Raw genomic sequence first — 25414 nt, forward strand, 5'->3', positions numbered from 1 at the left:
AGTGATCCTCCTGCCTCAGTCTTCTGAGTAGCTGGGATTACAGGCTTGCACTGCTACACCTGGCTAATTTTTTGTATTTTTAGTAGAGATGAGGTTTCACCACGTGGGCCAGTCTGGTCTTGAACTCCTGACCTCAAGTGATCCACCTGCCTTGGCCTCCCAAAGTGCTAGGATTACAGGCATTGAGCCGCTGCACCCGGCCAGAATCTGCAACTCTTAAATGACAACTTCCTCACTTCTATCACCCAGGCTTCAAAAATCTTAGGGCCCAGGCCCAGCTAAAGCACTTTAGGCACAAAGGAAACTCTGCCATCCAGAGGGGAAAAGGTAAGCTCCTTTGCTATTAACCTAATAAACTCTGAATTATTTAGCAGACTGGTAAAGGCATGAAGGGTCTAAAGTCTGAAGACCAGCCAATGTCAGAGTATTAAATACCTGAGACTGGAAAACTCTAGGTAGTTTCATAGGAATCTGGTAGAAAATGGGAAGAACAAAGGATGAGAGGGAAAGCTTCCAAAAACAGATTCTAGACATAAATTATATGCAAGACAAACTCTGACCTATCAATTAAGCTCTAAAGTTTTTGACTTTCTAACATCACCCATAAGTTAATATCACAACAAACTCTGAAAGTGTTGTCATAAATATGACTGACACAAGATTACAAATCTCAATAAATAAAGAGGTCCTATTCACAGACTGGAAATCATAATAAGCTTCCATTAGAAAATGGCATAAATTATGAACGTAAATTAACAAAAGAGGAAATGAAAACTTGAAAATTGTTAAGAGAATAGGATAAAGACTTCATCTGGTACAGTAGCAAAAAATGTAAAGTAAAACAATAATTGCATGCCACTTGTGCCAAAGTTTGTACCTGATCAGGGAGGACCCCTAAAGGCATGCTCATGAGAGTAGAATTTATTCTGTATGAATAAATTTTAATGTATGAAAACATTAAAGGATATTTTATCAGGAGAGTTACATCATATCAGCCACCCCCCACCTTTTTTTTAAGGAAAAGGAAGATTAATTAGTCAATGCGATGTAGGATGAATTAAAGAAGATGAGACTGGCCTGGCACAGTGGCTCATGCCTGTAATCCTAGCACTTCGGGAGGCTGAGGTGGGCAGATCACCGGGTCAGGAGATCGAGACCCTGTTCTGGGTAACACGGTGAAACCCCGTCTCTACTAAAAATACAAAAAATTAGCCGGGCATGGTGGTGGGTGCCTGTAGTCCCAGCTACTCGGGAGGCTGAGGCAAGAGAATTGCTTGAACCTGGGAGGCAAAGGTTGCAGTGAGCTGAGATTGTGCCACTGCACTCCAGCCTGGGTGACAGAGCAAGGCTCCATCTCAAAAAAAAAGAAAAAAAAAAAAAGATGAGACTGCCTGCCATAATTGTAAATATGAGGGAACATTTCCAGAAATGGTCTGTGTAGACATACTGTTGAAGATCTAGCTTTGGATAAACCCATAAGAAAGGATTGAATTACATGCTAACTTCTTCCATTCACTATACTGTCTCTCACCAGACCTTGCTTCCTGATAAGGGATGCCATTATACCACAAGACTTTCTATAAAATGATATAACACAACAACATCCAATAACTCATTTTCAAATTAAATAGAGGTGTCCTTTTAAAGAAATTTCTTTCACAAATATTAGCAGGCACCAGCATCAAGAATTAGAGCACTTCTATTTTCAAAAGATGCTTTTTTTTTGGTCCATGAAACATGAGGAACAATTTTTTTTCTCACCCTGCCTTATGGTGCTGAGAGGAACAATTTTATCAGCCCCCTTAAAATGGCTATGCCATCCATTTTTAACAGTCCTGCTTTATTGCAAAGGTAGTCTAATGAAATGAGACTTCCTTAAGTTTGGCTTTTCCCCAAAGACAAAGAATTTTCTGATACTTACTTTTTAGAATATTTCAACTTTATCTTAGAAGATCTCTTTTCCTAAGTGGACATAAATATTGTTTCCTTCTATCAAAGAAATAACCGAACAGCAATTCTGTTTAACTGGCAATAACATTGAGCAAAAACTTATTTTGCCTGCTCAGATTTCTTCTGTTTACTTTCTGTTTTAACTGTGTTCCCCAGAGCTCACTAAGACATGGTGATGCAATGATGGTTTACCCTTTCCCCAACTAAGGCTTGCTTTCACCCCAGCCATCAGTGTACTCAAGTGACAAAAGAATTAATTTTAAAAAATTACTTATTGTTATTGCATGGAGGCCTTTTTCAGAACTCCACCAGGCAGAGCTCTAGGTATGGAGAAACAGAATATTTGGATTATAGTAACTTTCTCTTTCTTATTGTAGGTAGGTGCTTTGGGCCTTGCTGGTCCTAGCTCTCCTTAGCAGTGTCCTTCATAGACAGAAGGAAAAAACGTTAGTCTTCTTGATAGAGATCAGGGAAAGCAGGTGTGTTTCAAGATGTGTAGCTAATAGCAGCATGTGGGAATGAAGGAATGGAATAAGTATGGGACAGGAAATTAGGAAACCTGGATTCCAGACTCAGCTCTGCCACTAATTAGACATGTGACCTCTGGCAACTCTTTCACTCTCACAGGGTCTGATTTTTTCTCATCTGTAATATGAGGAAATTTGTTACCAGTGGCAAATCTGTACACATCTGCAGCAACCTCAAGTCTTGTCTCCTCAGAAGAAAGAATTGAACTGAGGGGCATAAGGCAGAAGGAGAGACTGAGGCAAGTATTATTTACTTGTTTATTTATTTATTTATTTATTTTTGAGACGGAATCTTGCTCTGTTGCCCAGGCTGGAGTGCAGTGGCCCAATCTTGGCTCACTGCAACCTCCCCCTCCTGGGTTCAAGCGATTCTCCTGCCTTGGCCTCCCAAGTAGCTGGGATTACAGGCACCTGCCACCACGCCAGGGTAATTTTTGTATTTTTAGTAGAGACGGGGTTTCACCATGTTGGCCAGGCTGGTCTCGAACTCCTCACCTCAAATGATTCGCCCACCTCGGCCTCCCAAAGTGCTGGGATTACATGCGTGAGCCACCTCGCCCAGCCGAGGCAAGTTTTAGAGCAGGACTGAAAGTTTATTAAAAAGCTTTAGAGCAGGGAAAAAAAGAAGGAAAGTACACTTGGAAGAGGGCCAAGCAGGCGAGTTGAAGGACAAGTGCACGCTTTGACCTTTTGACTTAGGGTTTTCTATGTAAGTATACTTCCGGGGTCTTGCCTCTCTTCTGCCCTGATTCTTCCCTTGGGGGTGCTGTCCGCATGCGCAGTGGCCTGCTAGCCCTTGGAAAGGGAGCATACGCAGTGTGTTTACTGGAGTTGTAGGCATGCTCACTCCAGGCGTTCTTCCCTTACCTGCCGAATGTCCCTAGGAGGTCATATACCAGTTAAACTGCCCCATTTTGCCTCTTAGTTTACATTGTGAGCCCACTCAACCAGTTCCTGAGATACTACTGGGAAGCTGCTGATCACCAGTTTCAGGTTTTTTCCATCTGTTGGGAAACTGCCTATCCCTTGTGCTCGCTGCAACCAATTATTATTTTAGGGAGACAGTTAACCGCCTGACCATCACCCGATGATCGCCTGATGTTCATGGTAGGGGGTCGGGAGGGTGCTGCCTCCTGCCCTGCTCATGTCTGCCTGACTACCTACTGTAACAAACTGAGCTAAAAGTCATTTTTAGCTACAGCCTTTTTTTTCTTTTTGAGACAGAGTTGCGCTCTTGTTGCCCAGGCTGGAGTGCAATGGCACGATCTTGGCTCACTGCAGCCTCCGCCTACTGGGTTCAAGCAATTCTTCTGCCTCAGCCTCCCAAGTAGCTGGGATTACAGGCGCCTGCCACCATGCCCGGCTAATTTTTGTATTTTTAGTAGAGACAGGGTTTCACCATGTTGGCCAGGCTGGTCTCGGAACTCCTGACCTCAGGCGATTTGCCCGCCTCAGCCTTTCAAAGTGCTGGGATTACAGGCATGAGCCACCGCGCCCAGCCTATAGCCTTTTATAATTGTTTTTCCAACCCCCAAATCAGCATCCATGACTACATAAACTTTTTGGCCGTTTGACCAAGTGGGGACATCTGGCATACTGCTATCAACCAATATGTAAGTAATTGAACTTTGATATATCACGTCAACCCAGAGGAAACTACAGCTATTGAAGTAGCAGGAGTGTCCCGGGGGACTGGGAGAGGGTGGATGTGGCCTACAGACCACTTCCATGATCTCATGTATTATCTCTTTTTTATACTTCTGTATTTTCACAATTATCTGATTTTTGTGTTTTATATTATTTTATATTCTTATTCCAACCCTGACCCCTTTCTTTCCTTTACAGTGTTTGAGCTTTAGTGTTCTTGCAAAAGAATTTTCATAAGTTGGGGTCTGAAATAAATGTATTATAATTCTTGCTAACTGAAATACGTTCCCAGCCAACTTCATTCATCAGCTCACACTGGGCAAAGCCTCTGGAGCGTGAGGTGGGAGGTGCTGCTTCTGCAGGAGTTCCTAGCACTGGAGTCCTAGGGATAGGACCCTTACACATGTTATCTCAGTACATGGACCCTGTGGTTCACCTGGTATAAGGCAGAGGCTCTCAGTGTACTTCTATGTCCAGCTTGTGCCTTGTCTTCTTGTTTCTTAAACATGTGTTTCTATTTAGTCACATTGCACCTTGTTCTATTAACCAACATAGTGGGTGTACATTTCAGGCTACACATTCAATTGTACAAGAAACATCCTTTTTTTCTCTATTCTGCCAGGTAGTTGAAAATTAAGCTCAGGGTCTGAGTTCTGGGATGTTCACCAGTGCCAAGGAGTCAGAATGGAGGTGAGGAACTGGGAGCATCTGTTTTATGTTGTCATCATTTATCCATTCTGGCATCTGCCAAAATTGTCAGTGTTCCTGTCCGATCTTTGATGGTGGATCAATGGATCACTGTTTTGTCTTCCTTGTCCCAAGCTCAAGGCTTCTTCAGGCCTGCTAGCCTTCTCTCAGCTACATTTGTAGTATTTTTTGAGTGACATAGTGACCTATAGAAAATGCGAGGCCCTCTGAGCAGGGGGAAACATCATGTAGCCATTTACACTGTCATATCCAGCTGAGTGGGGAGAACTGAAGGACCTAGCAGGCTCCTTAGGTTCTACCTTGAGACAGTGAAGATGGAATGTCCTAGCTGCTAGGGCTCAGGGAAGGGTGAGTGGAACTAAGAAATACTGGGTAGGGTAGGGGAAGAAGGGATGGGAGGAAGGAGAGGAACTCTAGGTTAATAGCTCAAAATATTATTCGACTACACAAATATTAATGGGTCTATATTTTGGGTTCCTGATTTTGGGTGTAAGACAATAATAAGCCTGTAAACTATTTGACTTACTCGTTCTAAAGATGTAGCTAAGATAGGATATTGTTTGAAAAACTTCAGTGCTGTTCATATTAATAGCAGAATTGGAAAGCAGTGATGTTGTCTGGTGCTTCTAGTTTCCTTTTTGTCTCTCTCTCTTTTTTTTTATTGCTTTCTCTTCCCCAGGCATTATCTTGGTCTCTTTGGACCCAGGGTTAAAAATGGAGATATATTCATTCATACTAAAATGTTCTGTCTTGTAGAAGTGTTTAAATTTTAGCTGGGCGCAGTGGCTCACACCTGTAATCCCAGCACTTTGGGAGGCGGAGGCGGGTGGATTACCTGAGGTCAGGAGTTCGAGACCAGACTGGCCCACATGGCGAAACCCTGTCTCTACTAAAAATATAAAATTAGCCAGGCATGGTGGCACGCACCTGTAGTCCCAGCTACTTGGGAGGCTGAGGCAGGAGAATCGCTTGAACCTGAGAGGCAGAGGTTTCAGTGAGCCAAGATCGTGCCATTGCTCTCCAGCCTGGGCGACAGAGCGAGACTCTGTCTCAATAAATAAATAAATAAATAATAAAAGAAATACTTAAATTTAAAAAAAGGCAGCCCCCACATTTAAAATAAAGGAATAGATCATTATAGATGGGATTGAAGATAATTGGAGTGTGCCTGAGATTTTTCTGGGAAGAGAAAAAAAAAGGGAAAAATCAAAAAAAATAAAAGATAATTGGAAAGGAGAGATTTTTATCTATTTCTCACTATTGGAGTAATCACTGCATGGTTCAGAGTAAAGGAAAGGGTGCTCTCTCTGATTTCCCTGGAAGCCTGGAACAAATCAGTTAAGGGAGGGACAACTCAGAGAAGGGAGCAGTTGCAATACAGAAGAGCGCTGGTATACAAAGGTACCTATCAGGCCATCAGGGGCAGAACTGCAGAACAGCTATCAGAAGGAGCCTGTCAGAGTCAGGTATTAAGCAGGGCTGGTACATGGAAGTGTTCAGACAGGTTGAGAAGTAGGAAGACTGAGGGTTTCTCAGGTAAAGTCCAAAAGAGGGAATGGGAAAGGACATTTGCTGTATATATGCTTGGCATGTGCTGTGGGTTTAAAGATACTGAGCCAGAATGGTTAGAGCTCCTGATGATGATGAAGGAAGTGGTCTCTTTAGTGTTGTTGAAAAATTCTTACCATGCAAATGTGCTGTTTATTGCTTTTTGAAATACAGTCAGAATTGATTTTCAACTGTAGCTGTTTGGTATATACCTTTAGGTATTTATGTCTTAAATTAATACCTTTCAGATGTAACTTTTTTTTTTTGAGACTGAGGCTGGCTTCTGTCACCCAGGCTGGAGTGGAGTGCAGTGGCACAATCTTGGCTCACTGCAACCTCCGCCTCCCGGGTACAAGTGATTCTCCTGCCTCTGCCTCCTGGGTACAAGTGATTCTCCTGCCTCTGCCTCCCGAGTAGAATAGCTGGGACTACAGGCATGTACCACCACGCCCGGCTAATTTTTGTATTTTTAGTAGAGACAGGGTTTCACCATGTTGGCCAGGCTGGTCTTGAACTCCTGACCTCAAGTAATCCACCCACCTCGGCCTCCCAAAGTGCTGGGATTACAGGCTTGAGCCACCACACCCGGCCTAACTTCTTTTTAAAAAATTATTTTTTATATATACATATATATATGTGTGTGTGTATATATATATGTATATGTATATATATGTATATGTATATATATATGTATATGTATATGTGTATATATATGTATATGTATATATATATATATAAAATGTTGTCATCATTTATCCATTCTGGCATCTGCCAAAATTGTCAGTGTTCCTGTCTGATCTTCGACGGATATATATATATATATATGTATTTATTTATTTTTGTAGAGATGGGGTCTTACCATGTTGCCCAGGCTGGTCTTGCACTCCTGGGCTCAAGCAATCCTCCTGCCTTGGCTTTCTGAGTAGCTGGAATCACAGGTGTACACCACCATGTTCAGCTAATTGTTGTATTTTTTGTAGAGACGGGGTTTTGCCACATTGCCCCGGCTGGTCTGGAATTCCTGGGCTTGAGCGATCCACCTGCCTTGGCATCACAAAGTGCTGGGATTACAAGCATGAGCCACTGTGCCCAGCCCAGATGTAACTTCTAATCACCTATATTCTCAGTGCAAAAGTTGTAAACAATGTTACCTCTAAGATTTTCCAACATGGTTGAATCCTTTCATTCCATCTTGGCTCAGCAGAATGGGCCAAGCCCAGTTACACAAGGAATTACTTCAAATTTTCTTGGGCTACCATTGTCCTGCCTGACTTGCCCACAGCTGGTTTAATGTCTCCTTACTAGATTTGGCTAGTCTCATTGCATCTGTATCTGTTTAGCCAGCTGATTGGTCAGGATTCTGGTCCTGACTACCCTCCAACTGATTGACTGGTCAGGATTCTGAGCTTTGGCACCATTCTCCTGCCTTCCTGATTGTAGATTTTCACTCTAGGCCAGATATTGGCTGCATGTCTCAAGCCTTAGGACCTCCCCTTGGTATGTTATTGCCCAGGCATGAGGACCTTGATATAGCTAATTGGGGTGATTGCAGTCAGAAGTGGGAGTACAGGCTGGGTGCAGTGGCACTTTGGGAGGCCAAGGTGGGAGGATCACCTGAGGTCAGGAGTTCGAGACCAGCCTGGCCAACATGGCGAAACCCCGCCTCTATTTAAAATACAAAAATTCACCAGGCGTGATGGTGTGTGCCTGTAGTCCCAACTAGTTGGGAGGCTGAGGCAGAAGAATTGCTTGAACCTAGAAGGCAGAGGTTGCAGTGAGTGTGAGATTGCACCAGTGCACTCCAGCCTGGGCAGCAGTGCAAGACTCTGTCTCAAAATAAATAAATAAATAAGTGGGAGTAGAACACAAAGAAATATATTTTAACTATGCTCTAATTTTCCCCACTTGGCGGCTGGGTACAGTGGCTCACGCCTGTAATCCGAGCACTTTGGGAGGCAGAGGTGGGAGGATCACCTGAGGTCAGGAGTTCGAGACCAGCCCGGCCAACATGGTGAAATCTTGTCTCTACTAAAAATACAAAAATTAGCTGGGCGTGGTGGTGGAAGCCTGTAGTCCCAGCTACTTGGGAGGCTGAGGCAGGAGAATCGCTTGAACCCGGGAGGTGGAGATTGCAATGAGCTGAGATCCTGCCACTGCACTCCAGCCTGGGTGACAGAGCAAGACTCCATCTCAAAAAATAAATTAAATAAATAAATAAATAAATAACAATCTTCTATGCTTCCATTCTTCTACGTGACAAATCAGCAGAACATATCTTCAGAATCAGGTACTTCTTAAGCGGTAGTAGCCAAAGGGATTATTTGCTGATGGTTAGCAAAGCTTGCTTGGGAGACTTTTCCAAAGTGAAGGGATGGTTGAGATGAGCTAGCTTCGGACCCAGGAGAAATGGATCCACTGAGACAAATGTACACATTATGCCTAGATTTGGATTTTTGAAAAAATGACAGGAAAACAAACAAACCAACCAGTCTGGGTCAAACAACTAGCCAAACACTTAAGAATTGCTGAGGGGGTGGCCTTTTCTGAGAAACACTTGAGCACAAAGGTTAATTAGAAAGACAGTTTCACAAACGCAGCCCGGTCTTGCAGAGAGCAGTCTTACCTTGTACCTAACAAGGGGCAGATTGGCACAGTGGACAGAGCCTGGGCTTTGGAGCCAGAAAAGCCCGAATTGGATCCCTGGCCCCTTACATTTATGGCTTTGTGCTCTTGTACAAACCATCAAATCTTCCTCAATCTCAGTTTTCTTCAAGCATAAAATAGATTATCTCAGAGGTTATTGTAATGATTAAAGGCAATGCATATAAATCTCTTGGCCAATAAATGGTTGCTCTTATTTCAATGAAGGTCAAATTCTAGTGACTCTCACAGTCACTATGAGGCTTGTTACCTGGTTATGATGGATAATACACATATATTTCTGGATTCCAAAGCACAACTCAGGATGCTTTGTGATTGCCAACACGTTCCACCAGAGGCCTGTTTCCAGACCTTTCTTATTTTTGCCAAGTAGAGATAAATGCTGATGGAAACTGTCACCTGTCACATTCCCAGCCCCCAGGCATCTCCCTAATCTCTCTGTTTCTCTGCAAGCAGGGCTGTCAGGGAAGGCAGATCAAGAGCTCAGACAACAAGGGACTACAGCTCTGGCCTCACTCCTTTGTCCATTCAAAGAGATGTACCAGATGCTTAGAGCTGGCTTGGAGGAACAGGCTAAAGGAGCCCAGATAGTTTAATAGTAAAAGATCCCCGTACACATCGGTTTTAAGCAAAAGACTATATGTTTGTATGATAAAATATTACCACTTAATTGTGGTCCTGGCCAGAATTAATCACAATTTTAATCAGCAATGCTGCAATGTAAGTAAGAAGGGGGTCCTGGGAAAATGCTCTGGACTTTTAAAATTTATCTCAGTGGAATGTGTAGAAAAACTTCTGGGTGTTACTGCTGGCATGGATTCTCACTTACTACATGGGTTCTCATTTCCTCATTTAATCCCCAAATTTATTTCAAAATATGACTTTGCCTCCCGGTAGTGACCATCAGAGTAACAGTGATTTCATAAGCTCAGTCTGGAAATCAGAATAAGTTTTGTTTTCACTGGTGAAATTGGTGAATTGTTTCACCAATTCCTCGATTGTCTTGCAGTCAGTTCAAATGAACAGTTTGTTCATTCAGTGCCTCAATTGCCTCAAGTCAGGGTATTATAAATAAAGTTTCGGTGCTGCAAAATAAATAGCACTCAAATATAAAACTTTCTTTTTAATTATCAGCAAGGCAAGTTACTCCTACAGAAGGGTGCGCCCTTACAGATGGAGCAATGGTGAGCGCACACTTGGATAAGGGAGGGGAAGGGGTTCTTATCCCTGACGCACATGGCCTCTTCTGCTGTGTCGTTCCCCTATTGGCTAGGGTTAGACTGCACAGGCTAAATAATTCCGATTGGCTGATTTAAAGAGAGTGATGGGGTGAGTGGTTTGGTGGGAAAAATGGTTATGACAGAGCAGGTAATCGGAATGAGTCAGGGTGGAAAAGGTAATTGGAATGAGTCAGGGTAGAGCAGGTAATCGAAAAAGGTTGCTTTGCGAGGAAGTTAAGTTTAAAAGTAGAGGGCAAAGAATTGAACATACTAACATATTGATTCTTTGAAAAGAAATTTAGAATGCATATCTAACAACCCCTCCTCTTGCATTTCCTCACAACTCTTTCTTTTCAAACTTTTTAACATGTCTTGGCTTAGTGTTCTACTTGATTTTCTAAAAGAAGCTTCTCTGGATAAGGTGGAGGATAGTTAAGGGAGGTTTTAGTAAGTGTCGTTTTTATGAGCCTCTGCACCAACCCACAGATGCATGGTGTGACACAACACCAGACAAGGATAAGTATACCCATTACGGCTGGGAGGGAAGTAAGAATTGAGGCTATTATTCTTTTCCATTTACCGAACCACTTTTCTAGCCATTCTATAAAGGGGTCATTTACCCCTGAGTTGATGGGTAACTCATTGGATAGAGCAGTCAGACCTTGCAATGCCTTTGTTATACTTCCGTTAGGGGCGGTGTTGTTTCGAATGAAGGTGCAACATTGAGTTTTAATCACGATGCAGACTCCTCTTTCTGCTAATATCATGTCTAAGGCTATCCTATTTTCCCAAGCCATCTGGCTAGTAGCCCCTAATTGCTCAGCTATTCTTTTAACAGCACCTCTAGTGTAGTTAATAAATCACTGTTGGTTGTAATAGATGTAGTTTTTCCAATTTACATTTTTATTAATTGTCACTCAACAAAATATTGACTCGAATCCTGCAGCTATTTGATTTGGGCTTTAAATTGATTTGGTATTCCCCGTGGGACTCCAGTGGCATTTAAATAGGCGTGAGAGTTGAAAGACCCATAAGGGGCTTCTCTCGCTTTATGATGTCTTATTTTCCCTTCCTCTGGTTGATGAAATGCCAGGGTAAAAGGGATAGCCGATTGGACTAAAGCACAGATGCCACTCCAGTTATTTGGCAGAGTGTCCAGTAAAGGTCCACCACAATACCACCACACATCCACTCGGGGATGAACAAGGGCTGACTGATTGATAAGCTCTTGAAAATTCTTAAGCTCACCACACCCCTTCAGGTCTCCAAGGAATGCTAAGTTTCCTCCCTGTCATGAGAGACACAAAGTGAACTTAGTGTTGGGAGATGGAAGCTGGATGGCCCTTGGGGGCTGACCCGCTGGGTGCCGGATTTTGGGATATAGCAGAGACAGAGGGTGGCATGACTTGTTACTTCAAGCTGTAGAATCCTGGAAAAGAGCTACCATGCAGCCCACGCCCAGTCAACTGGAGGACCACCCTAGTGGAAAGGGGACAATCTGGGCCTCTGGCCTGCGGTGTGCACAAACATAACAATTGCTTTTGTTTAACGTGCAGATGGAATATTTGATCCATTCCAACCAGGCATTTGCATCTTGATATCCTGTCTTAATTGCCAAAATTTGTTTTAAGTCTTTAACTTCTATGATAGCTGTCTCGGTCTTGTCTTGGTCTTGTTGTTAGATGGAGGAGGAGCAATTGTTCCGTTGTGAGAGGTTTTGGAAGAAGGCTTAGAGAAAGGTACAGGAGGCGGGGGATCAAAGAAATGCATTTCAAATAATCCAATAGGGTCTGTCTCTGAAACCTCAGCCCCCATAGCATAAAACCAGCTTAAAGAAGGGAACCAGCTTAGAAAAGGGGAAGAACTTTGAGGGTTTGAGATAATAACCTCTATAGGATTGCACTGGTTTAGCTGACAGTTGGGGGGTGGGGTGGGGGCAGAGTGTCCCTCTAGTAAAATGAATGCATGGTTTTAGGAAATTATAAAAACAGATTGGGGCAGTCCATCCTTGCTCTTTAGTGGTCCACAGAATGTTGGACCAACTGTGGCATAAAAGCTGTACATCTGGGAACAAGACTGATGGTTGACACTGGGGTCTTTATTAAAATCTCCCCGGATTAAATGGTCCCAATTCACTAATGCCTAGTCTGAGGAGTCAGGAGGGACAGAGTTACTTTTCTGAAGCAGAGAGCTGTCTTTGAGTTGGCAAGTCCCCACAGGGTATAACAAGGCAAGCATTAAATGCAATAGTTTGAGGTGAAATTGACTTGGTTATATTAATAACTAGATGGTCAGCAATAGAGCGAGGAAAGAAGAAAGAGTAATAGAATAGATGAAAGAGAGTTAAATTTTTCTTAGCTTTAGTTTGGTAGGGTTTTCCCCTGGGACTATGGCCCACGACTCTGGAGGGGCAGCACTTTTTTGACTCAACTGTGATGAGTCCATCCCCTTTTTGTTGTACGAACAGCCGTCTTGGTGGTTAGCAGTACAAGGTAGGGTCCTTCCCAGGCTGGCTCGAGTTTTCCTTCTTTCTACCATTTGATGAGAACGTGATCCTCAGGCTGGTGCTAGTTTACCAGAAATTCTAGGGGTGCTACCTGTGCTAAAAGACTTTTAGTTTTGAGGGAAAGGAAAATGGAAGATAAACCAAGTATATAATTTCTAAGAAATTGACCTTTTGTTTTAAATGTGGGGACATCAGCAGTGGACTTTATAGTCCTTGGTGCCTTCTTACTGAGAAATTTCCTTTAGCACCTATTTTTATTACTTTTTAGACCAAAGAAAGCCAAACACCGTTTTATATTTGACAATGCTTCCTGTATGATTTTTATACCAGATAAGCTAAATTTCACCTTTATATTAGTGTGTTATTAATGTTAAACTTAATTGTAATAAAACCTTGTAGGCATATTTATTCAATTTTTAATGTCTGACCATAAGGTAAGATTTTTATAGTCTCTTTTTAACCTTTTATAATTTTTGTTAAAGAGCAGGTTAGTGCTTTAAGAAAAACCTTTTGTGCTTTTATTTTAATGTCCAGTTCACAGAAAAACTGGATGATACCCCTTTAACTTTGGCCAATATGTTTACACACAGAATTTCCTTTACAATTAACATTTCAAAACTTGTTTAAACCTTTAAAACAAATTTTTTAACCTTTTAATGTAGGTAAAAATCCACATTCTTACGCCTCCTTATAATCCTTTTACCAAAGATATATTTTACTTTCCTTATACACCTTGCACATAAACTGTTTCTTCATTAGTTTTACATTCAGGAGGCCTAATTACTTTTAAATTATACAACATTTCTTGCATAAATTCCCTGTTATAACTTTCTTTTTTCACAACTTTTACAGACAATTGTTTGACATGCCTCAACTTTTTTACTTGTTGCAAACATCGCTTTCTTTAAACAACCGGTTAATTTATTTTAGGACAAGAACTTACCATATAACATTCCTTTTTACATAAATTATCCCCCCGACTTTTTTTTCTCAAAGATGATAACCTTTCTTTTCCAAAGCGAACTTCCTTCATGTCTGTGGACTAGGCTGTCTAAGGCCACAGATTAGAAGTTAGGATAATACATGTTACACGGTTAACTTTTAGCAAACTTAACCTTTGTAAAGTAAAGTTACTTTTGTAAGTTTGGGATTTCAATTATTCTTTGCTATTAATAAGACCTCGTTCAGTCCATATTAACTTATAATTGGTATAGATGGCTCTTTCCTAATTCTCTAAGTACTTTAAGGCTTGGCTGAGTGCAACCAGCTGGCATGTTTGAGCAGACCAATTATTAGGTAATTTTCCTAACTCTGCTTCTACTAGAGTTTCCATATCATTTACTGAATACCCATTGTGTCTTTTTCCCTCAATCACCCGGGAGGGAGGAACCATCTATTGTCTTGTTCTGAAGGGAGTTCCTCCTAGGTCTGGTTGGACCTTTGTAAGGTAATTAAGATCCCTGTTAGGAAACCTGCTGGGTTAAGGGAATTTTCAGTGGTCAATGTTAAATCATCTTTTTCTAACAGAATAGCCTTATACTTTAAGGTTCTTGAGTCAGTAAGCTACCTTTTTGCTTCTTTTTTTCTTTTCTTTTTTGACTTAGGATGGTTCTGACCTGATGAGGTGTGCTCACAATGAGGTTTCCTCCAAAAGTTGTTTTTCTACTTCCTTCTGTTAGCAAAGCTGTTGCCGCTACAGATTGAATGCATTTGGGCCATCTGCGGGTTACTGGGTTAAGGATTTTTGATTAGGAACGCTATGGGTTGTCAGTGGCCTCAGTGCTTTCGGGCTACACCCTTGTTTACGCTGACAGCAAAGTGGTATTGGAGTGTTACAGGGTCATGGAGAAGACCTTCAATTATCAATTATAGGTTTTAAATTTACCCTGGCTTTTAAAGGAATAGGGTACACTGTTTTCTCTTTACTACTTCTATCTCTCTCTTTCTTTCTTTCTTTGACTTTCTGTCTCTCCCTCTCTCTCTTTGACTCCCTCTTTGTCTCTCTGTCTCTTCCTCTGTCTCTGCCTCTCTCTCTCTTCGACTCCCTCTTTATCTCTCTGTCTCTTCCTCTGTCTCTGCCTCTCTCTCTCTTCGACTCCGTCTTTGTCTCTCTCTCTTCCTCGCTCTCTCTCTGACTTTTTCTCTCTCTCTTTTCTCTGTCCTCTCTGCTGGTCTTTCCCTGCCTCTGCCAGCCGCTTATGCTGCTGTTCTCCCCTCTCCTTCCCCTTCCCCTATGAGAGCAACCGGTGGGAGTGGAGCTACTCTTTCTTCCCCTGAGAAGAAAGGAAAGGGGAGTTCTGAATATTTTTCTTACTACCAGAGGTTTGTGTGAGGTTCAACCCCCTCCATGGGGATTTCTCACCTCTTTTTGAGGTTCAACCCCCCCCATGGGGATTTCTCACCTCTTTTTGAGGTTCAACCCCCCCCATGGGGATTTCTTACCTCTTTTTGAGGTTCACTCTCAGCATGGGGATTTCTCACCGCTTTCTGAGGTTCAACCCCTCCTCATGGGGATTTCTCACCTCTTTGTGAGATTCAGCACCCCCCAATGGGGATTTCTCACCTCTTTTTAACCTCCAAGACATCCTGACTAAGGAGTACTTCACCGCCCCCTGCAGCTTTCTTTCCCTAGTCCTGACTAAGGAATGCTTTACTGCCCCTGCGGTTTCTCTGTCCTTGGTATGTCCTAACCAGTGAATGCTTTATCGCCCCCTGGCTTTTTCCTTAGTCCTGACCACCAAAGAAATACTTTACTGGCTCCTGTGGCCTTCTCCTTCCTTGGTCTGTGCACAGAGCCATCGCGGCAGTATGTGAGGATACTTTAAGCTAGGTTGCTGGCCAGTTTCTTTCCATGTTGCTGAGAGCTCAGGTTATTCCTCACACTGGGTAGGTCCTGATTTCTCACCCCTGAGGCTGCCACAAGGGGGTGGGGCACACCTCCTCACGAGAGAGAACCAGAGACCACCCCTGGAGGGGAATGTAATCACAGGTGAGCCCCCAAATTGTTATAAATAAAGTTTTGGTGCTGCAAAACAAATACCACTCAAATATAAAATTTTCTTTTTAATTATCAGCAAGGCAAGTCACTTCTATAGAAGGGTGTGCCCTTACAGATGGAGCAATGGTGAGCACACACTTGGACAAGGGAGGGGAAGGGGTTCTTATCCCTGATGCACATGGCCTCTGCTGCTGTGGCATTCCCCTGTTGGCTAGGGTTAGACCACACAGGCTAAACTAATTCCATTTGGCTAATTTAAAGAGAGTGACGGGGTAAGTGGTTTGGCGGGGAAAAATGGTTATGACAGAGGTAATTGGAATGAGTCAATGTGGAGCAGGTAATCGGAATGAGTCAGGGTGGAGCAGGTAATCGGAATGAGTCAGGGTGGAGCAGGTAATCGAAAAACATTGCTTTATGAAGAAGTTAAGTTTAAAAGTAGGCAAATAATTGAACATACTAACATATTGATTCTTTGAAAAGAAATTTAGAACTCATATCTAACAAAGGGACAGAGAATATTAGGATCACTGTCACCACAGACATTATCATCATGAGGAGCATTTGAAACTGCCATTGTGAAATTATGACAGTAAGAGAAATCTGACGTAGTTAACTCCATCTTGCTTCTCACCTTTGCGTTGTCCTTAATTGTTCCTGAGCATAGGCCAAATTAACCTTGGGAGGAATTTAGTTTATAGTTTAACCTTTAAGCAAGGATGATAACAGCCCTTCCCAAAATTAAACTGCCTTTGAAAAAGCAATGAAAGGCCATGAGGTTAGGATTATGAGAGGGGTCTGCACTCTGCTAAGAGGTAGATGTAGTTTCTAATCCCTTACCACTCTGGGCTCATGTGGCCAGAGGTCACAAAGTTTGTGACCTTCCCAATTGCTCCTGTAGGTAACATCACTGTTGTAGAACCTAATATGGGTGTTTTTGAGATGTTTTTCAAACTGAGTACACTTAAACTCCACTGATCCTGTGGCCCAAACCCAGAGATGGACTTGGTGCATGAAGATAGTTTTCCACACCCCTATGATTTCATCCCAACCAATCAGCAGCACCATTCCCTAGCACTCTGCCCACCAAATTGTCCATATAAACCCTTAACATCTGAACCTTTAGGGTGACTAATGTGAGTGATAACTCCAGTTCTCCCATGTGGGCTGGCCTTGGGTCAATTAAACTTTTTCTCTACTTAATGCCATGGTCTCAGTGAATTGATTTTGTCTGTTCAGCAGTCAGGAAGAATTTGTAGGACGATTACATGTTTATCATAAATTCACCACTGCGTGATGCCACATCAAGGAAAATGGGCAGAATAATTAACCATGAATGAAGACTGTTTAACCCATCAACATTTTCACAGAGCCCTCCAGACCTTTGTGCAAATCCTTTAACAGAACCTTGGTAGGATACTACATTGCAACAAAGACAAATTATGTGGATAAAGGGGCAGGAGAGTTGGTAATATTCTAAAAGTTAATTACTATATATATATATATATATATATATATTTCTATCTCCTTAGCTTTAAGATCTTCATAAAAGGAAAGTGGGAAGCACTGCACTGTATTTCAGTGGTGTGGTAGAATATGAAATACAAGCAGTATCTTTGATCTTTGTCTCCAGTTCCTGACACACTTGGAATTTCCTGAGTTACAGAAATGTCTTTTGTTATTCATAGGGAGCCCCTTAAATAACGAGGAAGTTTATGCTAATAAAGTGATTTAGGGTAGGGCCCCTAGATAGCCTCAGGATAGGGCCAAATCACCAGAAAGACCAAGCGATTAGAGGATTAGAGGGTTGGAAGTTTCAGCATCAACCTCCAGGAAAGGGGGTGGGGCTGGACATTAAGTTCTAAAAACTCCTCAACAAGGATTGAGCTTCAGATAGCTGAACAAGTGGAAGTTCCTGGAGGGTGGTGCCCAGGAGAGGGCATGGAAGGCCTGCACCTCCCCCAACACCTCACCCCATAATTCTCTTCATCTGGTGTTCCTTTTTATCTTTTTAAAATATCCTTCATCAATAAACTGGCAAATGTAAGTAGTGTTTCCCCGAATTCTGTGAGCTACTCTTGCAAATTAATTGAACCTGAGGAGGGGCTAGAGGGAGTCCTGATTTATAGCTTGTCAGTCATCAGTATAGGTGACAACCTACTACTTCAGATTGGCATCTGAAGTAGGGAGCAGTCTTGTGGGATTGAGCCCTCAGTCTGTGGGATCTGACACTATCTCTAAGTAGACAGTGCCGGCTTGAGTTAGAACACACCCAGCTGGAGACACTACTGGAGAATTGCTTGGTATGTGGGGAAAAACCACAACACATTTGGTCATAAAAGTGTTCCATGAGTGTGTGAGAAGGAGAAAAATAGCTTAATTTTCCCTTTTAGAAGTGGTTTCTAGATACTTTTATTTGTAATGCTTGTTCCTTGGTGCTATAAAGAAATAGCACTTGAACACAAATTTAATTTCCTCAGCAATGCCGTTTTTATACTTTCTGCAGAAAGGGTACACTCACCAGCAGTTTTGCCATGAGAATGCACCAAACAAAGGAGACAGGGTCATTTATAACCCGATGGTCCACTTTACTGCTGTGTCCAGTTTCCATTGGCTGGAATGGGACCTCACATTCTGTATTTGTCCTGATTGGCTAGCAACTTAGAACTTTTTAAAAGAGACAAGGGCAGAGGAGAACAAAGGAAGGTGGCAGTAACTTGTGGAATGCTGAAAAAGGTAAAAACACCTTCAAATAAGAGGAACAGGCTATAACCTAATGCTTGCTTGGACTAGTGTAAGCATGCCAGGGCAAATATTTAGGCTAAATTATGGGAGCTAAGAACATAAAGTACACTGATTTCTTTATTACGGCTAGCAGATATTTAAGAATGTTAGCACAGGTCTTTGAATAAACTTTGCTTCTAAGAGAAGTTACTATTTATTCTTAATTAGATGGGGAGGAAAGTCTTTGAAGAGGAACCTCTACTTTTTATGCTTTGTTTTTTACGCATCGGTTATATTTAAAAACAAAAATTGGAGGGACAATTATAATTTGCCAACTTTTAATTTCATCAGATAAGGAAATTAAAAAAGGGATTTACTAGAAACAATTGATATAATTTTATGAAGAGACAGTTTAATACCAAAGTGATAAAGTGGATATAATTCCAGAATAAACAATGGTCTTTCAAACTGAATAATAGTGGCTAACATTTATTGAACACATAGGCAAGATGCTGATCTAAATTATTTGAATGTACTCTTTTACTCACACAACATTATGAGATGGATACTGTTATTGTTCCCATTTTATAGATAAGGACATTGAGGTACAAAGAGGTAATATGTTCTAAGTCATATAGTAATGTCAGAATTTGGTTTTATTTCTCCAAAGTCCATGGTTTTAAAAACTATGCGATAATCTTTAATAAGGCCTTATACATTTAGCTTCCCTAAAAAAGTGGTTGGTTATGTTTTAGTTTGTTTGTATTGCCATAACAAACTACCATAGACTGGGTAGCTTATGAACAAGAAAAAAAATTTTTTTTTTTTTTGAGACAGAGTTTTGCTCTTGTCACCCAGGCTGGAGGGCAATGGCATGATCTTGGCTCACTGCCACCTCTGCCTCCCAGGCTCAAGCGATTCTCCTGCCTCAGCCTCCTGAGTAGCTGGGATTACAGGCATGCACCACCATGCCCTGCTATTTTTTTTATTTTTAGTAGAGATGGGGTTTCACCATGTTGACCAGGCTGGTCTCAAACTCCTGACTTCAGGTGATTCTCCTGCCTTGGCCTCCCAAAGTGCTGGGATTACAGGTGTGAGCCACTGCACCCGGCCAAGAAATTTATTTCTCATAGGTCTGGAGGCTGGAAGTCCAAGATCAAGGTGCCTGTAGATTCAGGGTCTGGGAGGGCCCATTTCCTGGTTCACAGCCTGCTGCCTTCTTGCTGTGTACTCACATAGTGGAAGGGGTGAGGTCTCTCTCAGGTCTGTTATACAAGGGCACTCATCCCATTTTTTAGGGGTCTGACTCCATGATTTAATCATCTCTCAAAGGCCCCACCTCTTAATACCATTACCGTAGGGGTTAGGATTTCAACATATGAATTTAGGGGGAACACAAACATTCAGACCACAGGAGTTACATAATTTATTTTTCTCATTTTGACATCAACGGGTATAAAAAAGTGGTCTCAGACCTGCACTAGTTTGAAAATCAGGGTCTCTCCTGAAGAACGGGCAAGAGATTGGCAGTGATCTTGGAAGGCCAGAGTAAGCCTGGACCTTAGCTATGAGGGGCCTCAGATTAAGACTCTTGATGTTATCCTCAAACATTGTTATTCATACAGACACCTAGAGACACCACCTGATTTAAAAGACAAATCATTCAACAAACTTCTGGTATATCATTATCAGAAATATCACCCATAGTACAGTATGACTTGTTTTTCAAAGTAAATTTTATAATTATCTTCTGAGAAATACCATTCTACTGGCATTGGAACCACACTGTGAGGGAGAGAGTACTTCTTTCCCACTCCTGTTTCCATGGAAGGAATAGATGATCCACTCCCTTCCCCAGCAGAGAAAGGCATGGCAGGACACATTTTATCTTCTGCTCTCTCTCTCTTCCTTCAAGGAGATGTGATAACTTACCTGACTGGTGAAGTCACTTAGCTCAGTGCCTTTTGGGTTTGTCTTGCAGAGCCAGTCTATACCTAGAATGCCTACATTTTCTGCTCTTCCCTGTGGTCTGCCTGCTGAAGCATCTCTGCCCATAAGGAGAGGCAAATTCAATTTGGGGAGGGGTGTTAATAAGCCCCTTTGGTTTTATATCTAAAGTCACATTATCCAATGAGTTTTATCTGTTTTAAAGTTAACAATTTGATATTTATTTTTCTGTCTTCTGTGTTTTATTTCTGATTTGATTACATATTTTGGAAGGGAATAAAGTAGCTGTTATTTAAGCCCTAAACTCCAAAATGATGTGGCATCATACACTTGTGAGAGGGAGTTGGGAAGGGGCCTTAAGAGGCCATCTGAAACATGTCTAAGCTAAAGACCTTTTCAGAATAATCATCCTTATTTTTTTATTTTTATTTTTTTTTTCGCACTTACTATGTCATAGGCACTGAACCACAAGCCTTCTGCAGGAATGATCTCATTTAATTCTTACAGCAATCCTATGAGATAAGTAGTGCTGATATTACCATTTTACTAATTAGAAACTTGAAGCTTGGCGAGGTTAAATAATATGTCCAAAGTTGCAGAATGATTCAGTAGCAGAGGCTCATTGAGGGGCAAACAAGATCAATCCAATCCCATTCCTGTGTGAAGAAGACAGACATTAAACAATTAACCAAATAAATAATTGATGATAGCTGTAATGAGTGCTATGACAGGTGCTGAGCCAAGGCATAACTTCTGTTCTGAGGTTTCAAGGAAAGCATTCTTCCCTGACAAAATGACATTCAATCATGGACTCCCACAGTGCTTAGGAGCTGGCAAGGCAAAGGCTTGGGTAGGATGGTTGGGATGAAAGTAAGAATGAGGAGTGAACAGTATTCTAGCTGGGAGGGTCCAAAGTGGGAAGGGGCATGGCAGACCATGGAACTGAGAGAAGGCCAGCAGGCAGGCTGCAAAGAGGGTGAGGGAGGAGGCAGCACCAGATGAGATTGGAAAGCCAGGTTGGGGTGTCATGATAGAGGCTTTGTAGCCATGAGAAAATGTTGGGCCAGGCCAGGTGTGGTGGCTCACACCTGTAATCTCAGCACTTTGGGAAGCCTAGGCAGGAGGATTGCTTCAGGCCAGGAGTTTGAGACCAGCTTGGACAACATTATGAGACCTCATTTCTACGAAAGATAAAATTAAGAAAAAAATTAGCATGGTGACATATGCCTGTAGTCCCACCTACTTTGGTGGCTGAGTCTCCCACTTGGGTCTGGGAGATCGAGTTAGCAGTGAGCTGTGATTGTGCCTCTGCACTCCACCTGGGTGACAGATCCTATCTCAAAAAATAAGCAAACAAAACAAAGAATGTTGGGCCGTATCTTAGGAACAAAGCAATGCCATTGAAAGGTTTCATAAAGTCAGTGGCATTTGTGCTTATTTCTCTCTGAATGTCCTCCTGCTATTTTCTGAGCTTTGAATTCTGACTACATTAGAGAGAAATTTTCTGTTAAGATGCTAGTCTCTCTTTAACATCTCGTGTGTGTGTGTGTGTGTGTGTGTGTGTTTTATGAACTACTAATCTCCCTCTTAATAAAGGACAGGGTATATGAAGACTATTCAATAGTTGTCAGCCTTGGCTGCACCTTCAAATCACCTAAAAAAAAATTTTAAACACTGATACAAGGCCATACTGAAGACCAATTAAATCTGAATCTCTAGGCATGGGAGCCACACATCAGTATTTTTTAGACCTAGCAGCCTCTGTAATTCAATTTAACAAATGTTTGTTGAACCCCTAAATCCAGGCCCTGTGTTAGATGCTGCACAAAGATGAATAAGTGTGAACAGCTGTCAACTATTCCAAAGTTGTAGCTGCTACAGCTGCTATAAAAGGCAGCGAGGCTGAGGCTGCCCCAGGAATCAGGAGGTAATTAAAAGCATCCTTGAAGTCAGTGAAAATAACAACGCATGCGATTACATGTCCGCAGTGTCTCTCCTGGTCTATTCACTGCATTACCACTTGAAAACCTCAGAAATCAGCAACTCCAAGCCAAGAGAGTGGATACTCATTCTCATGGTATCGTGTGTGATGATTCAGATGAGTCCAGGTAACCTGCTGCTTGCTTCCCTGGGAGAGTTAGTTGGAGAAAGAAGGCAACACATCCAGTTATTCAAATATTTATTGAGCACCTATGTTGTGCTAGACACTGGGGCTACAAATCTTATCCACCTTTCCCAAACTCGTTGTTCACAGAAAACAAGGAATCTAATCTGTTTTTTTAGTTTATTGTATAAGAATGACATGCCTTCTGATTGTATTTCAAAAGGCTGATCTGTGGATAAAAATAGGTAATAAATATTCAAGTGCTTTGGGAAAAAAAAGAATTCATGATGCATCATGAAATTCTGTATCTTGAATCATGAAACCATAACCTTCAAGGTTGGCTATTTATGCTATTGATTTTGAAACATATTTTCAGAGACCAGGAATGATTTCTTTTTCTCGTTTTATGAATTTTCTAGCATTGTATCAGGCAGAATAAGGCATTTAACCAATGTTATTTTGATTATGATTAAATGACTATTCAAGCTAGAAAGGATACATTTTTTTTTCTGAACAAACTTTAACAAAAAAAAAGACATTCCATTATGAAACAGAACAAATGTTGAGGCCAGTACAGATTTGAAAGTTTTAAAAGAATGTAGAATCATGTCTCATTTTTAAAGCTCTAGATATAGCCTAAGTTTGCAATGGCCTCTGGGAGCTTGAATTCTAGGATTTCAACCAGAATAAGATAGGAAGACATCTTTGTTTAATAAATATTCAAGTTTCCATTTAAGTGCCTTAAGTGCTTCTCTTACTTGGCTCCACTTTGAGATAACGTGAGAGAAAATAAAGACATATTTCATAGCTTAGAGATTCTTAGATGGGAGGTGGAAAGAATCCAGAAGTCTATCCAGAATGACCTAGAGAATTTCATTGGAGAGCACCTGCCAGGCCTGGGATGGGGTGGTGGTGTGGGGTATAACTGGGCATGGGGGACTGGCATGGATGCTTTTCATTTTCTTTTACTTTTTTTTTTTGAGATGGAGTCTTGCTCTGTCACCCAGGCTGGAGTGCAGTGGCGTGATCTCGGCTCACTGCAACCTCCACCTCCCAGGTTCAAGCGATTCTCCTGCCTCAGCCTCCTGAGTAGCTGCGACTACAGGCACCCGCCACCACACCCAGCTAATTTTTGTATTTTTAGTGGAGACGGGGTTTCACCATGTTGGACAGGATGGTCTCAATCTCCTGACCTCATAGTCCGCCCACCTCAGCCTCCCAAAGTGCTGGGATTACAGGCATAAGCCACTGCGCCTGGCCCATGGATGCTTTTAAGAAGCTCTCCTAATGGTTCTGATGCCTATTCTAGTTCAGAACCACTTATCAAGTCCAATTACTCTGTTTTATAGAAGAAGAAACTAAGACCCAGAGATCTGAAGTGAGCTATTCAAAGTCTCACAGCTAGTTAGTGACAGAACTTAATATTATGCTTTCTATTATACCACATAGATTTCTATATTTCTGCTTACATTGCTATTGCCTCAGTTCCACTGGCACAGCCTTTGCTCTGTAAATAATTCAAACGTATTTCTTCTCAGGTGTTGTATAAGAGGAGAACTTAGCTCTGAATGGACTAGTATACCTGATCACCAGCAGCAGTTAGAAGGTATGATTATATATGCCTCAAACAATCATCTAATAAAAGATAGGAGTTTAATGGTCTTCAAGGATCTAGAATTAAAAGGAAACTGAAAAATCATTCACTTGGGGTGTGTGTGTGTGTGTCTGTGTATAATATGTTATATATATTTATATAGAAAATTATGTATATATATATAATTTTTAATGGGGACTGAATCTTGCTAAGTCCTCAGGACTGGTCTTGAACGATTCTCCCGCATCAGCCTCCCAAAATGCTGGGATTACAGGTGTGAACCACTGTGCCCAGTTTGTTTTTTCTTTTTTCGTGAAAAGTACACACTCAAAAAAGGGGAGTGTGGGTGTACTCAAGAGAGAGTCGCCCACTTGGTTTAAAAAACAGAACTCTGTTATAATACAGCCTTTTTTGTTCTACTCTGACTTTAGAAGTGAAATATACTTATGTTAATTAAATAATATCAAAAAACCATAACATTATGTTTGAAGACCACATTTAAAATTTTCTCCTTTTTTTTTTCAAACAGGTTCTTACAGGGTCTTGCTCTGTCACCCAGGCTAGAATTCAGTGGCATGATCGCTTCTTTCTGATTGGCAACTGATTGAAAGAGTTAAGTTGTTATTTAAAGACCTGAAATCAATAGAAAGGAATGTCTGGGTTAAGATAAGGGGTTGTGGAGACTAAGGTTCTTATTATGCAGATGAGGTCTCCATGTAGCAGGCTTCAGAGAGAATAGTTGGTAAATGTTTCTTATCAAACTTTAAAAGGTGCCAGACCCACCCCACAGCCACAGACCACAGGCACACCACTGCTCCCTGAGGCAGCCTTGGCCCTGGCCTGGGCTAGGGCAAAATTAGAGAATTTTAAAATTTTGGGAAAATGGCAGATAGGAGGCAGGACTAACTTGCAGCTCCCACTCAGACAGACAGAGAAGCGTGTGGAGACCCATATCATGAACTTTTGCTCCAATAACTACTACAGGAACATACCAGGAAAGCCAAGATAATCCACAGACCCTTTGAACTTCAACTTCAGGCTCCATGGGACAGCCAAGGAACTCCAAAGACAAAGAAAATAACCTCTTGGGAGCTCTGTGGCCCCACCCACCTCCTGATCCTCCCTGTACTGCCACAGCTGATGTGCTCTTGAAAGCACCACCTCCTGGCTGAAGGCCAACCAACACAAAACCAATGCAACACAACAAAAATACTACCAAGCACCTCACAGAGTCTACTTTACTCCCCTGCTACCTCCACTTGAGCAGGTGCTGGTATCCATGG

General features: G+C 41.8%; 1 long non-coding RNA gene across 1 annotated transcript; it reads left to right on the forward strand.

Annotated features, from left to right (window-relative positions):
* The first annotated feature begins 244 nt into the window (after positions 1 to 244).
* On the forward strand, positions 245 to 24228 carry LOC129136982 (uncharacterized). The gene is made up of 4 exons (XR_010151116.1): positions 245 to 327; positions 2578 to 2716; positions 22239 to 22541; positions 24076 to 24228. It is a non-coding gene; the product is annotated as an uncharacterized LOC129136982 (long non-coding RNA).
* Positions 24229 to 25414: the final 1186 nt, after the last annotated feature.

The sequence above is a fragment of the Pan troglodytes genome, chromosome 15, assembly GCF_028858775.2.
Source record: "Pan troglodytes isolate AG18354 chromosome 15, NHGRI_mPanTro3-v2.0_pri, whole genome shotgun sequence".
NCBI classification, from domain to species: domain Eukaryota; kingdom Metazoa; phylum Chordata; class Mammalia; order Primates; family Hominidae; genus Pan; species Pan troglodytes.